The sequence below is a fragment of the Paramisgurnus dabryanus genome, chromosome 11, assembly GCF_030506205.2.
Source record: "Paramisgurnus dabryanus chromosome 11, PD_genome_1.1, whole genome shotgun sequence".
Lineage (NCBI taxonomy): Eukaryota > Metazoa > Chordata > Actinopteri > Cypriniformes > Cobitidae > Paramisgurnus > Paramisgurnus dabryanus.
The window spans coordinates 25102910-25115533 of NC_133347.1; the positions used below are offsets into that span (position 1 = coordinate 25102910).

At 39.9% G+C, this 12624-nt stretch overlaps 1 long non-coding RNA gene across 1 annotated transcript; it reads right to left on the minus strand.

Annotated features, from left to right (window-relative positions):
- Nucleotides 1-9805: 9805 nt before the first annotated feature.
- On the minus strand, nucleotides 9806-10649 carry LOC141282955 (uncharacterized). The gene is made up of 3 exons (XR_012337868.1): nucleotides 10490-10649; nucleotides 9943-10008; nucleotides 9806-9863 (listed from the first exon to the last, which is right to left on the minus strand). It is a non-coding gene; the product is annotated as an uncharacterized lncRNA (long non-coding RNA).
- Between the last annotated feature and the right edge of the window lie 1975 nt (nucleotides 10650-12624).

Consider the following 12624-nt stretch of genomic DNA (forward strand, 5'->3'; position numbering starts at 1 on the left):
ATTAATTAATTGTTATTATTATTCTGCTAAATCAGTTTAAAATCTTAATAATTTGTATAATTAATTACAGTTAATTATACTTATTATTCCATTTGAGCTAAATATGGGAATTACCCCAAATTCCCTTCAATTCCCGTAGTGTTTCGGTCGGAGGTTTATGGTGTTTTAAATAACGCCGTTCTCCTCCTCCCGCTGATTCGCTACAGTTGTTTCAAATGTAAAATCTTCTAGGGGAAAAGTTGTATTTGTAGGCCAACGTAAAAGCCAAGAGAGTTTGTTTATGGAAATTAACGAGTTTAAGGGGGCGTGCACACCAAGCTTTTATGCCTGCTTCCGGCGCATGTTTTCAATTGTTTCCAATGTAAGCTTGGCGTTTTTCAAAAAAGCCAGCAGCTAGCGGTTTTCTTTCTCTTTGTTTATTGTAATATATACAGCACATATCATGTTTAACCTTTAAAAAACATACATTTTAATAGTCTAAATAATTCATGATACATTTCATTTTGAAACATCAGAACTCTCAAAAAGTCTATTAAAAAGATGAAAAATAAAAATGGTCAAGAAACAAACTTAAATTCACTTTTAAGTTGGTCCAAACCTGCATGAGTTTCTTTCTTCTGTTGGACACAAAATATCATTTTTAAAGAATGCTGTTAACCAGGCTGTTGAATCCAGCATTTGACATGTAGGGAAATAATACTATGAAAGTAAATGTTGGTAGCCAATCTGGTTTCTAGTGCTCTTTAAAATATTTTGTGTTAAGCAGAAGAAGAAAACTCATGCAGGTTTAAAACAACTTAAAGGTGATGATTTTTTTGGGGTAAAGTACAACTCACAAAACCTGCAACACCAATTACAACCATTTTTGCAGTAAGACTTTTTTGCAGGTACTTTGGCATATAAGGGAGAGCGGGGCACAACTTAACGCTTTTTGTTTTTTCTCAATCATTCAAAAAATATTTGAGTTTGATTAATTATATTTTTACACAAGCAACACACACATCTCGTTTGAATAAAAAATACCTCAACACATCACACATTGTATTTAGATAACATGGTATTTTATCAAATATATAAACAACCAGTAACTTTAACACAATAAAGAAGACTCTTGAAAAGCACCCCCATTCTGGCCCAAAACCATGAAAATACCTACTTTCACTAAAAGGGCTGTTTTTACCAAACCATTTATAGTATAAGCATAACTTTGGTATCATTAGATAGAAGACACTTTGAGCTTCGTTTTCCATGTTTCAAAATTATTTTAAGATAAAAATGTAAAAAGTTAGAGAGGCTGAAGTACATTGTAATAAATCTTTTTTTGCATAACTTCTTTTTGAAAGAAGTTATATTTCACGTTTGAAGTCAATAGACCCAAAAATGAGGTTCTTGCAAGAGTTTTTGTAAGACTAGTGCCTTTTCTAAGTGCCAGTCAGCCACAAAATAAAAGTATTTTGTTTACATGCATACACGTTCGTTCTTTTTATTGTTTATCCTTATATAAGCGTATAAAATGCCGTATCCACACCAGGAAATAAAGCTTCACACAAAGATCGTTGAATTCGTTATCTAATTGGCTACACGTTCTGTCTATCAATATTTTCCATGAAGTCATTGGAGGAACGCGCGAGTCAGATGACGTCACGATATTTGACAGCGCTGTTTGTATATTATGTATTATACTCCCACCTACTTGTACAAACAAGTTTGAGCGCTGGTTTTGAACGCGAGTGTGATCTCATATACAAGTGTTACGATGTAAATAGTCCTCAGATTGAATATTATAATCTATTACAAGACGTGCATGTGAAAACTGATGTAAACAATGGAAAATATATCTATATTTCACGGATTATACGCATCTGTGGACAAAAATGGTCATTGGATGTACTTTGTTGGAGAGTTTTTATGGGTTATTCACACATCTGAAACAGACTGGATTCGATTCGCGTTCCTTATACCAGCACAAAGGTAAGGAGTCAGTTTATATTATGCATGTTGTCATCTGGACTTCTGTAACAAAATACTATATTTATGATGCTAGAGCAATTGTATCTCAAAACGGACACCATACACTGATGCTAAACCCTTAGACCTTTTAAACGATGTATAGTAGTGTTATTATTATTGTTGTTTGTACACAGTAGGCTATATATATATTGTTAGCAGCATTAAAAAAACTGACGTCTTTCCGTCCCCGAGCTAGTGCGCGTCGAGAGGTTAAAACAGATATTTTTTAAAAAGAATAAACTTTAATTCCCTTTAGGTTAACAGATCTTACCATAGCAGTTTATTTTTGCTAGAATAATGTTAGACGAAATGACAAATAAATATTCTATTCGCTTTAGGTAAACATATCTTATCACTGCTGTTTAGTCACCTATCAAAAGCTTCTAACATCATATTTTCTTAATAGCCTAGACGTGTCAAATTTGATTGGAAATTACTCAAATATATTTTCCTTCTCACATATATAAGTTACTAACTGAAGAAAGAAAAAAGAAACGCTATAACAATGAGGTAAAAACAAAATTATGTTTTTTTTTAAATGACTTGAGTTTGCGCTTTTTTGCTGAGCACAAGAGTGAGCAGGTGCTTGTGAAGAGCGAAGCCAAGAGAAGCGTGGGCATAGGGTCGTGCGCATATCAGACGTGCACATTAAAGGATGGGTTTATTTATGCTTTCACTTCATTTCCTGACAGTTTCACTTGTTACATACAATATAATTACCTAACTATATCTGAGACATTTAAAATAAATTAAAACAATTAAAATAAATTAAAATATTAAAATATTATTTAATTTCCTCCCCAAGATAGCCCGACGGGCAGGACGGAGATACATTTTGATAGGCTGACAGGAATTCACACTAGCCCCGGGACGTCGGGCTAGCGATTTTGCGAGCCCTGCAAAAGTTCAATTATAAATTAATACAAATGTCTAAATATGTGAGAAAAAGCAGCACAATTATGACAAAACATTTTTTATGTGACCCAGTCTGTAATAACCATACTACAGTTTCAAAATCAAATTCTGAGATAATGAGCATCAAAGTCTGATTTTAGCCATTCATTTCATTATGATTTCAATCTTTTACGTGACCTTATTCAATCAATATTAACTCTTTCCCTGCCATTGACGAGATATCTCGTCAATTAAGAGAAAACGCTTCCCGCCAATGACGAGATTTTCCGTCTTTCCGCAATACCGCTATTATCCACCAGGTGGCGCCCTTCCGCAACTTTTTAAAACCGGAAGTATTGCCCTATGGCAAGCGGCTGCATGTCCGTGTCTGTTTTAAAGATCGCTCTGAATGGGATCTCTATGAAAAGTCCGTCACAAAAATGGAATTATCTCTGCTTTTTGCTCAAAATGTGGTGTTTTTGCAGAAACCTACCCATATTCAAAAGCTGATTACAAAAGAACCACTGAAGGTAGGAAGAAACGGGTTTTTTTTTTGTTTGAAAGCAGAGGGTCTGTTCTTTCATTTGGTATATTGTATGTTTATATATTTAAAAAAGAAAATTTCTGGAAGGCATTAAACTTTGGTGAAAATCATGAAAAACGCTGGCGCTGGCTGGCAACTTTTTTTAAAAACGCTGGCGGTGAAAGAGTTAAAGATATAAACAAAAATAAATTTGACAAATGATTTTTGATCAGACAGACACATTTATTTTGTTGGCCGGCAGCAATCATTCATGTAGCCTATTTAAAACAACGGCAAGAATTATGCTAACATTGGCTGTTTTATTATCGTAAGTGATGAGGGGTTAAAGTAACACAGCGTTACAATTAACCCTGCTGGGTCAAAATATTTTCAAGCCCACCAAAACAGTTGCTCAGACCTGCAAACATATTTCAAAACGATACTATGTTTTAGCAATTTTCTTACATGCCACCAAAACACTTGTTCATCAATAACTCTCTGGAAAAACATTATACATTTCCAATAATTTGCGGGAGATCGTCTTTTGGCAGCATGAAAAAAATACTGAAAAAACATAAAAAACAATATAAACAGTCCGTGTTCCAACTAACCCTGTGTTAGTTTTTGCCCCGCGCACCCCTACACATTAAAAGAGATCCACCTGTCTACATATATTCACTGCACCATCATATCATCCTAGGCACAGACCCCAAAATCGCACCATCACAGGCTTAACTTACCTGATTCCTCCTTCCAGCAGGGTGAGTCTTTTTTTGGTGATGACCATCTTGTTTATTGGTTCCCTGATGGAGAAAAACAATAATTTTTAAAATATAAGTGACACTAAAATTAAAAAGAAATGACATAACCCAAAATAAACTAGTCAAATAAAGTCACGTTTTACCTATGACTGCATATGATGAAATGAGGGCAAACAAACTGCATTTAATAATACATTTACATCCTTCGAATGTTACTTATTATTACATGTGGAAATGTGGCATTGACACAAAACAAGCTTCCAATCTGAAGACAATTTATGGTCAGAATTATTTTTTTATTATGACAATGATCTGAATATCAGTCTAGTTAGTATTGACAATGCCATTAAAACAAAAATAAAAGTTGTTTATACTGTGTGTAACATAGGTATTTTACTTTTTGAAAACTTGATTATGAAAATCATGGAATAATGGATGGCACTCAGGACTTGTAGACTCAACTATACCCCAGTGACCTCACTATCCTCATCTTTTCAGTAAAGGAACAACAATGACCCTGGAACAAACCTTACAAAAATGAACCATAGTTCGTAGTTTTTGTTTTTTATCACAGTGTGCACTAGTATTCTCGCTTCAGCCCCGCCGTTATTCCTCTGAGGAATCGAAGGTGGCGTATGTTCTCACACTCAAGTATGGTAAAGCCCGTTAGTGGGGAATCACGGTTTGGAATGCCCCTTTTGTAACTCTTTTGAGAGATTCTGCGCTGAGATTTCCAAACTTTTCGATAGCTCGGCTGCGGGTGATGAAGCGGTGGTCCGTCTGTCATGCCTTACTCATGGCAGATCCGCCATCACGGACTATGCTATTCACTTCTGTACTCTTGCAGCGGCGTGTCTTCTGAGTGTTTCTCTCCCGCATCTTGAACAATGTTACCTTGTCGCATATCTTTTCAGGGTTCCTCCTATCCCAGCCAAGCTTTCATTGACTCCGGTGCTGAGGGGAATTTCATTGATGCTTTGGTGGCCCATCTATGAAACATCCCTATCATCCCCCTCGCAGAACCCATTGCTGTAGACACTTTGTTGGGATGTCCGCTCTCCACCAAAATCAACACCACCATTCACATAAGCCTTTTCCTTTCTGGGAACCATCGTGAAGGTATTGAGCTGTACATCCTCGATTCCCCCAATACTCCCATCATATTAGGGCATCCTTGGTGGACTGGGTTAATATTTCTGTGTTGGCCTGGAGCCCGTCATGTCATGTGTCTTGTCTGGGTGCTGCTTCTGTTCCTGTCTCTGTGTCTTCTGTTTTACAGGTGGAGGTGGCAGATCTGACCGGGGTCCTGGAGGAGTATCGCAATCTTTACGGAGTGTTCAGTAAGTCCCGAGCTACCTCTCTGCCTTCGCATTAATTTTGTCTGCTTTTGAATTATTGCAGGGAGCCCGAGTCTTTACTAAACTACATCACCGCAACGCCTCTCATCTCATTCGCGAGGGTGATGAGTGGAAAACGGCCTTTAATACTCCATCCGGGCACTTTGAATATTTGGTCCAGCTGTTCGGCCTCACAAATGCGCCCGCCGTTTCTCAGGGTCTTGTCCATGCTGTGTTGTGTATGTTTTAAAGATCACTCTGCATCTGATCTCTATCAAAAGTCCTTCACAAAACTGGAATTATCTCAGCTTTTTGCTTAAATTGGGTGTTTTTGAAGAAACCTACCCATATTTGAGAGGTGATTAAAGAGAACTAATGAGGGTAGGATGAAACGTGTTTTTTTTTTTGTTTAAAAGCAGATGGTCTGTTCTTTCATTCAATTCTTTCATTTCAATTCTTTCAGAATCTGAGTCTGATACCCCTCCATTGGGCTATGATTATGAGGCGTGTCTTAACCTGAAAAATGCCTCTGCACTCAATTGGATAGACCATTGACCAATCAGAGCAACGGAGTGTGTGACGTATGTTGAAATGACGTCTTTTGAAGCCTGACCGAACTGCTAGTTATTTCGCTACAATGCCACTAACCTTGTGATTATACTAGCGAACGTACATCAACACCTACTATGTTTACAACATTTCATTTATATCACACCATTAAAGGGACACTTCACCCATTTGCATTAAGCTTTGTATAGTTAGAACCCCAGTCATGTTTTTGAATAATCATGCATCATTTCCTCAGTTGCCGCTGAGACAGGAGAAATACAGATTTCAGTGTTGCACTTCCTTCTTTCAATGATGTAAAAATCATCATTTTGCATCATTGAAAGAAGGAAGTGCAATATCTTTTTTAAGGGTGTGAGACTACAAACACCCCTTTTCTCTGTCAAATAGGCACCAAATTCTAAATGTATGTTACATTTTGACTACAAATATGACACACTTTCAATAAAGATGAATGTTTCTACAGGTGAAATGCTCCTTTAAGTATTAATTTCCATCATCATATAAAGCCCGCCCTGACAATTTGATTGGTCGACCAGCTTTGGGACTAGCATAGAAGCTTCTCAACGGAGAAACCCCGGACCGATCTTCCCGTCCTCAAAATGTTGTGGGCGGGGCTAAGATCAGCTGGCACCCAGGCTAGAAAAATGCAGGTGCTAGTTGGCAACTTTTTAAAAAAAATGCTGGCGGGGAAAGAGTTAAGTCCCATTTTGTCTCTGCACCTGTGCTTTGTTTTCCAGACCCTGAATGTTAATTTATTGTTGAGGTCGACGCATCTGATGTCGGGATAGGTGCAGTTTTATTTCAGTGCTCTCCTCTTGATGGTAAAGTGCACCCCTGTGAGTTTTTCTCTCATTGCCTCAGCCCTGCTGAACGTAATTATTACATCAGCAACAGAGAGCTTCGCTCGTTTTAACTTCACTCTCTCGTACCGGCCTGGGTCTAAGAATACTAAGCCCAACACGCTCTTACATCTGTCTGGTCACAACCCCCATGTCCCATCCTGTACCATCAGCATGGATGATGATCCAATACTATTGTCTCAGCGGTTTATCTAATACACTGGGGGTTAAAGGTGATCTTCTGATTGGTCAGTTTGAATGTATCATGTTAGGTTTAGTCACATGGTCAAGGGATAGAGGATATAGGTCAAGGTTTACATGAGCTCTGGGCTTTTGCCTTTTGGCATGTGCCTTTTGCTTTCTGCCCTCTGCTTTTCTTCTTCACCTGAGTTCTTATGTTTAGGCCATTAGGCCAAGATTCCAGTTCTTAATGGTGATTTTCTTTTTTCTAAACTTTCTTTCTTTCTCTCTTCTATATGCTATCAGGTAGTATCTCACATACATTGAAAACAGTTAAAGGAATACTTCACCAATTTAGCATTCAGCTTTGTATCAGTAGAAACCTGGCAGTATTTCTGAATGAACGTGTTTCCCTCCCTCATGTCCCCGTGAGAGGAGAGATATCTGTATTCTGGTTGTCCAAAAAAGTCCTCCGATGATGCAAAATGACGATTTTTGCGTCATCAGAGGAGTTTTTGGCCAGAGGCAAAGACTACAGCCAGTATTAGGAGCTACTTCTGCATGTTTTCTCCCCGCCCATAGGGGTTGGACTGCGAGTCCATTCGGAAAAGCCCGAACCAAAACGAGAGTCAGCCATCTTTAATCTTCGCTAAGCTAAACTAGCCTGGGTCTTGCTTTGTGGAGAAAGCCGAGTAAACAAACCACGACGGCAGAGGTGGGGCCGGTCTGGTGGTTTACGTGCTCTCGTTGTGCGCCTATGGACACCGAAAGAGAGTCATATTGCTGTCGCGAATTTCAGCAATAGCATTTTCTTCTTGAAGCCCGCAGGGAGAAACGGAGGCATGGGTATGAAGTGAGTATTTTGTTTTTCACGTCCGTCAGCTGAGCTATGGTTGTTATATTTACACCTATGTTAGCCTATTGTATGTGAAAATAGCTTGCATTGCTAACGTCGTGCTTACTGTTTTTCCTTACATCCTCGTCATTTCATGGAATGGGTTTTGCAAGGCGAAAGACTGGGGAAAGGACATCGACTTGTTTTACCTGCCTCTGTTGTTCAGGACATCAGACGTAGATATCCAGCTCCTCACGGACATTATAGCGGCTATAAAGAAACGGATGAAGCTCTGGATCAGCTATGAGTGGGAGTTGTTTATGTTTTTTAATAAAAAGTTAAAACTCACATTTGTTGTGGTTCGTGTTATAGTCGTTATTGTTGCTACATTAGAGTTTATAAAGAAACAGTGACTGCAATTTGAGGAAAGCATTCGTTTTTTAAAGTTTAGGTCTAAATTCTGTAACACACATAATATAACCCAAATGATTTTGTAAAGTAAGTAATGACAGCTAAATCACAGTAACAGTAATCATTGCGCCTCCACAAGTCTATAATGTATAACTTTGGTGTAAAAAAGACAGGGTTAGATGAAGAAATGTATTTTTTATTATTCAAAAAGGAAAAATATTGTGCCACCAGTGGAAAGAACACATTAAAATAAACAAGGACATAATTTACATCTAAAAATGTCCTGCACAAAATAAAAACAAAGCAAAACATAATAATAATTATGTGTGTATATACACACAGTATATAATAATATAAATATAAGAGTGGTGGCAGAATCTGATTAGATGTTATTATTATTATTAGAAAGTGTCAGTCTCAGAAGTGACTTTTGAAAGAAGTCGTGGCAGCCTCCTTTGATGGTTTAGGCACTGGTGCAATGTTGGGTGGCAGTGGGGAGGTTGGCACGTTGAACACAATGTTTGGATTGAGTCTTTTGTCAATGGCCTTCTGGATGAGTTCGTCTACAAACTGTGTGATATGAAGCTTTTCTTCAAGACCCACTGCTTGGATCTCTTGCAGAACATTTGGTTGAACCTTCTCCTGTAAAGGGTAGAAAATTAGATTAGACTTTACTGTCATTATGCAGAGTACAAGTACAAAATTTGTGTCCAACCAGAACTGCAAAAAATATAGTGCAGTGTAGACAGTAGTGCTGTTTGTTTACAGAAGGTGGTTAGAGTAAATATACAAAATATAAATGTTTCAGTTTATTAGCTGTTACCTTGTAAGAGCAGAATAAATATGGATATGTAATATGAAGCATGTATGTATGTGCGATGTAGTAGCAGTAACCTAATAGTAGTATAAATAATATTGATTTATGCAGTGTATAAACAGAATATATTATAAGAAAAACACAATAAATATTCATATTCAGCAAGAACCATATAGATAAGATATGTACAGCTATGGGCAGTGTGGTACCATTGTAGTGCAGGAACTAACATTGGGGAGGTATTTCAAAAGTGCCCTGTGAAAGACTTCCAGCGGCCCTGTGTGCAATTATATAAAGAGAAAGAAAGAAGGGATCTAACAAATTAAAACATCCTCATTAGGATTTGGAAAAACAATGAAGTGTACAAGGGCAACTTCTCACCAGTATGTTTGAACAGGGCCATCTTTTCCATGTCTCTCAGAAGCCTTTTATCAAGGACCAGCGATGACAGGTCTTGAAATGCCACAGGATGTCCTACGTCACCATCTGTACACTCATGCTCATTACAAACATGGTGTAGAATGGATTTCCACCAGCATTTCAGTACCTGCATGAAAATATGATTATTATCAATAACTCTAGAAAAATCGTTTTTCCTAAAAATGAATTAAATTAGAATCAAATGTCTTACCTCAACGTCCACCTTACTGGTTGCACAGGAAAACCACATATGATTTAGGACAGACCTATAAAAGATAATACAATTAGTAACTTTTAACCTTGCAAACTAATGTAAAGTCTCCCACATTACAAACAAACACTGACCTGGTCCATGCAAGGAGGATTTCATTGTTCTTTTTTCCCCCTTCTTCTGCATCTTCTTCTGGAAACCTGTGAGTAAATGCAGAACAATACTTTTGAATTTCTTTCACCAAAATAACAGCAGAAGTTTGACTTTGCAGGTAGTTTTTGAATTTCACCACTGGATCAATAAAGTCTGAATATGAATATGCAAAGTAACTAAAGCTATGAAAATGATATGCAATACAGTAATATGCAATGATAAATACTATATTTTACAGTTTTACAGATAAAATGCAATGTTATTTACGTGTAGCATGCATAAATATTATTTAATTAATCATGTACATCTGGCAAATGTATCTGCAGTTATCTCAACCATCGAATAACTTTTCAGTAACAGGCTTTCGTGCTCACGCAACTCCAGAAGTAGCTCAGTGGCTAACAGTTGTTTTATTTTGAGAACACCCAACTTATGTGTCATTATCTATCTAGCGTTACTTTGCTAACAACTGTATCACTATGTAAAGGCTACTGTGTGATCAGAAACGAGTATTAGCAAGAGTCTTACCTCAAACGTAGACGAATGCGTTTGATACCAGATGGCTCCGGCTGTTCGTCGTGTCTGTGAAGGTAAACATGAACGGAATTGCAGTGTCCTTTCGCGTGTTTCGCTTCATTCCGAGTACATTGGGTTCGATGTCTTCATGCTTGAAATGGAGACTGCAAACCCTCTGGTTCCCTTTCAATACGGTTCACTTCGCATTGCGTCAGTTAGCTGACGCTATGGGGGAAACTCCTGTTTACTCCGTGACTGAAGCCTATTGGTTAACGTCTGTACAAAGTACAGACCAATGACGTTTGAACCCGCGCGCGGGAGGAACGCGTCCTTATATAAGCGCGGTTCAATCGTCAGGAGCTCATTATTTTCTCCTTCAGCGCGAACCTCTCGCTGCTCCGAAGAAAAAGAAGAAGCCTTACCTCGCCGTTGACAAAAGCCCTGCAGCGGAGTCCAGGCCTAGCGTCTTCCCCTGCCGTTTTCCGGCTGAGAACCGAAGATAGCAGAGTCCAGGTCTAGCGTCTTCCCCTGCCGCTTTCCGGCCGAGAACCGAAGATAGCCTTCGCTTGCCGTGGTTTGAGCCCTGTGCAGCGGACACACGCCTGACGAGGTCTCCCCTGCGGCCGCCCGGTAAGATCAATATTTTTAATATAAAGGCTATAAGCTAAAAGAGCAGGCGCTGTTGTAATAGCGTCCAGCACAGCGGCTCGGTGAGCCTCTCTGCTATGAATTTCCTCCGAGCGCGTTACCGGTCTGGCACCTCCCACGCCGGGACCGCGCTTATGCTTTGGTTGTCTTATCCATGTTTCGTGCTCCCCCTGCTGTTCCTCTCTCGCCGGGATGAACACACGGCGAGCCATGAGACTAGATGGATGCATAGACAAGCACACACGGACTAACCCCCCCTGTGTTCTGTCACACCGCAACCGTTCATGCTTACAGAGTCCCTTCGCTCCTCTCACATTCAGTGGCGAGATCTCTGGCACATATATTAATCCCCCGAGTGCATCGGGTGATACCGTCACGACGCATGGCTGTTCTGTCTGTGTTGCTGCTCCCCTCTGCCGTTCCTCTCTTGTTGAGATGAACAAGCGAGGAACCGTAGACCTGGATAGATGCATACGACAAGCAAACACGGGCGGTCTGCCCCTGTCTCTGTCATAGCACAGCCACTCGTGCTCCACGCTCGCGGAGTCCCTCGCTCCTTTCCCCACAGTGGTGAGGTCTCTTAACGGCTTAGCTAGCACGTGGTATTACGGCTCGCTGCCTCTAAATGCAGCTGTCCAGTGTTCAACGATTACAGAGCTTCATGCCCCTCCCCTCCTGGAGCGGCGCGATCTCATTCGTCTGCTCGATAGGGCCGATTCGCCGCTATTGGAGCACCAAGAACACTCATTATAAGAGAGCTTCATGCCCCTCCCCTCCTGGAGCGGCACGATCTCATTCGTCTGCTCGATAAGGCGGACACGCCTCTATTGGAGCGCTAAAACACTTATTATAGAGCTTTACTGGCCTGAGCCGATCTCACTTCAGATAGCTCATTTTTCGTCTGCCTGGTAATTTCTCTCTGGTTTAGACGGAATCAGAGGCAGAACGAATTTGTTTATAATATACTGAGGCCCGAATACCTCCCTTTATTCAGTCCCGTCCTATATCAGTGCGCTGAATATTGGTACATTCTTATATATATATATACCCGGTTTTTCTGCCCTTTTAATAAACGGCAAAACCGCGGGCCTCGCGGCAGACTTCCTCTCTGCGATGGGTTCAGTCTGACATTAAACTACCTAGACATACTACCCTGCTCCGTGAGCCGTTCGGTCACCGTCACTACTGAGGCTTGTGCACCTGAACGGCTGAGCTCTGGTCTCCGCAGCATAGCTGCATCAACAGAGAACGAAACTGTCTGGGAAAAAGGGGTTATGTCGCGCCTCGGCTGGACTGCCCTGAAATGTTTTCTGTGTGCTGTTTATCCAAACATACTGTGTAATACTGTCGGCTATGCGACCTCACTATAGTGGCGAACGGTATTTAATTCCTCTAAAAAGAGTAATTTCCGTGCTTACTATACTGTGTATTGACATCCACGGTTGTACGGTGTCTCTAAACACTTTATCGCCTTACTGACAAGCAATCAGTAATACGCA